This window comes from Hemicordylus capensis, chromosome 1, assembly GCF_027244095.1.
Source record: "Hemicordylus capensis ecotype Gifberg chromosome 1, rHemCap1.1.pri, whole genome shotgun sequence".
NCBI lineage: Eukaryota > Metazoa > Chordata > Lepidosauria > Squamata > Cordylidae > Hemicordylus > Hemicordylus capensis.
Genome location: NC_069657.1, coordinates 21,702,505 through 21,705,853, shown reverse-complemented (window position 1 = coordinate 21,705,853; position 3,349 = coordinate 21,702,505).

The following is a 3,349-nucleotide window of genomic DNA, read 5'->3' as shown; positions in this document are numbered from 1 at the left end:
CCTTATGAGGCTAGGCTATAGCACATGGGGCTCTCTCATTTAGAAAAGAGGCAACTAAGGGGAAACATGTTCAAGGTGTATAAAATTATGCATGGAGTGGAGAGGGTGGATAGAGAGAAATTTTTCTCCCTTTCTCACAACACTAGAATCAGGGGTCACCCTATGAAACTGAAGGTCAGGAAATATAGGACCAACAAGAGGAAGTACTTTTTCACACAGCACATAATTAATCTATGATAATAATAATAATATTATATATATATATTTCAGTCATAGACCAGTAAAATAAAATAAAATAAAAATTAATCTATGGAATTCTTTGCCATGAGATGTGGTAATGGCCACCAGCTTGGATGGCTTTAAAGGGGGCTTAGACAAATTCATGGAGCACAGGCCTATCAGTGGCTACTAGTCTGGTGGCTGTGGGCCATCTTCAGCCTCAGAGGCATGATGCCTCTCAATACCAGTTGCAGGGGAGCAACAGCAGGAGAGACGACATGCACATACCTCTTTCCTGTGCCGCCCCACCCCCCGAGGCATCTGGTCGGCCACTGTGTGAAACAGGATGCTGGACTAGATAGGCCTTGGGCCTGATCCAACAGGGCTGTACTGATGTGAATAGGGCTTGTATGTGGATTCAAAAATGGATGTGTATTCAAAGTACATGGATTGTAGATGTTGAACATTGTGTCTGAATAGGACTAATACCTGCAATGGATGTGGGAAATCATTGGGATAGGTACATTCCCTCCATTCGCTGTAGGACAGGGTTGCCAACTCGGACTGAAGCTATTCCTGGAGATTTTGTTTTCCCAATATTGTTCAAAATGCCATCAAGATGCCCAGGACTGCTTTCAACAGTCAGCTTGAGAAGAGGCTGATTCCTGGAGACTCCAGGCCACTGTTCCCTCTATCAGGGATACCCAGATGTTGTTCACTATGACTCCCAGCATTCCCAGCTGTAGTGCCCTTTGGCTGGGGATTCTGGGAGTTGTAGTCAACAACATCTGGGAATCCCTGTTAGAAGGAACAGTGCTCCAGGCCAGTGCTGGAGGTTTGGCAATCCCACTCGTGGCATGGCCATTTATATGAGCCTGAGTAATTCCTTGTTTCCTATAGGCAAAGGCCGAGTACATAGAATTACCTTTCTGGACCAAACTAAATTCCTTCTCTTCCAGAGCACTGTAGTTTTATCAGTGGCTGGCTAGAAGCTTCCACAATGGTCAAACTATGGGAGGAAAGGTTGGGGGCTAGGGTTGCCATAGTCTGGCTTTCCAAATCGGGGTGCCTAATTTGCATATTATGTAAACTGGCTTGAAAATAATTTTTGAGCAGAATAGAGACTGCATATTTTGCTCCATAACTCCGCTTCTACAAGGGCTAGAACATAGCTTTTTATAAAAAGAAAAAAGAAAGCTGAAATCTGGACGGATCTGGGTGGGCTAAGCAATCTGGGTGAGATAAAATCCGTGTGAAACTCAGAATTTTGGGGGGCATTCCAACTCTATTGGAGGCCCTTTAATGAAACCCACAAGCCCTACCTCCTGATCTTTCAATTTTAGGCAAAACAAGGCCTCCCCTTCTGAAAACAACAGCTCAGGGAGGAGTCACAAAAGCTAGAGGGCTGGGTCATTTCCACCCTCCCATAATTCGAGCACTGAATGTCATGAAGATGTCTGTCCACTGCCTTATTTCCTCCTTAGCTAAGAAGCTTCCTTTCCATGTTGGTTAACTTTATTTACACCATATAAGATGCAAAATAAAGCAATGATTAACACAGCAAACTGTACCTCTATCCCTTCCCTTCCACTAACTGCACCAGATGGGATTGCTGCTCTCATCCCAATCTGCTCCACAGTTACAAAATCATTATTTCATTTTTTAAAAATCACTTTTCAAGAAGGAAAATTGCTGAAACCTGACACATTGCCCCAAATTACAAGTCACATGCCAACACTGGCCTGAAAAATCACCCTTTGGAGAATTGTGTCATGGTGTTGATCTACCTGCCTAGCGTACATCTGCTGCAGCTAGTACAATACAGCTCATAAAGGGGAATTTGTCGTACTGATCTCCCCCCTACCCTGCCCCATTCAGTCTATGATTCTGCTGGCTGCAATTGACCCTGTACTGTTCTTTGTACATGATAAGTGATTTACAGCAGATACCTTTCAAACTACTAGGGCTAATGGAAACACTACCTGAATATCAACTGGATTCTATGAGCACTCTTGTATATATGAACATAAAAAGTTGCTTATACTGAGGGATTTTTCCAGATGGCAATCAACTGTGGGAGTTTGAAAGCTTCTGCACAAGCTCCAAATGCCATTTTACTTACTGTCTACATGCTCACATAGGCTTTCATGCTCCTTCCGAGCATGATCTTACTCTCTGGCCACACACCAAGCGGGAACCAAGTGCAATTTTCACAGCGCCATCTGCCGGCCAGCTCTTGCATTTCAAGAGGAACCCACCCACTACTTTTGCAATTGATTTTTGTTTGACAGCAAGAGTTGGCCACCAGGTGGAGCTGCAAAAATCACATGCTCAGCATTTAGCCAGAAAGTAAGATCTCACTTGGAAGGAGCATGGAGGCCTACATGAGCATGTGGATTGTAAGATGGTGTTTGGAGCTTGTGCTTTCAAAATTCTGCACTTTATTGCCATCTGGAAAAGGCTTGAATTGGACCATTGTTCTATCTGTTCAGCTCAATATTGTCAATACTGGCTGACAGCAGATCTCCAAGTTTTCAGACAGTGGTTTTCCCAGCCCGACCTGGAGATGTCAGGGATTCAGCATTCTCATTCTGGAAGCAAAACACCTACTACTCAGCCGCAGCCTGTACTCTCTATGAATAGACTATTGCCCTTGATTTCCCACATAGGCCCTTCCAGACCTGACATGGTAGTCATTGCAGGTATGTCCTTCCAGTTATGTCCTGGCAATATCAGAAGATTTAAACTATGTAGGAGTGGACTGGAATACTGCTCTTCCCACAACAGAGTTACCTGTTCCTAGAACTTGAACAATTTATTTTTAAAAAATTATATCCCATCTTTCCTATACAATTCAAGGCAGCTTATGAAAAATGTAATACAAGAAAACATTAAAAAAACCCAAAGCTGTCATTAAAACATTAAAAAACAAAACCAATAATAACTGAAGAACTACAAACACTACTAAGGGGAGAGGGGGAAAGCCAGTCAAAACAAATGGGGCTTAACAAGCTGGCAAAACAGTGGCTAAGATGGAGTCAACCAGATATCCCAAGAAGGGAGTTCCACAAGACTTTGCTAGGCTGATCCTTCAAATGGCAGCCCACATGCACATGAGTGTCGACAACAG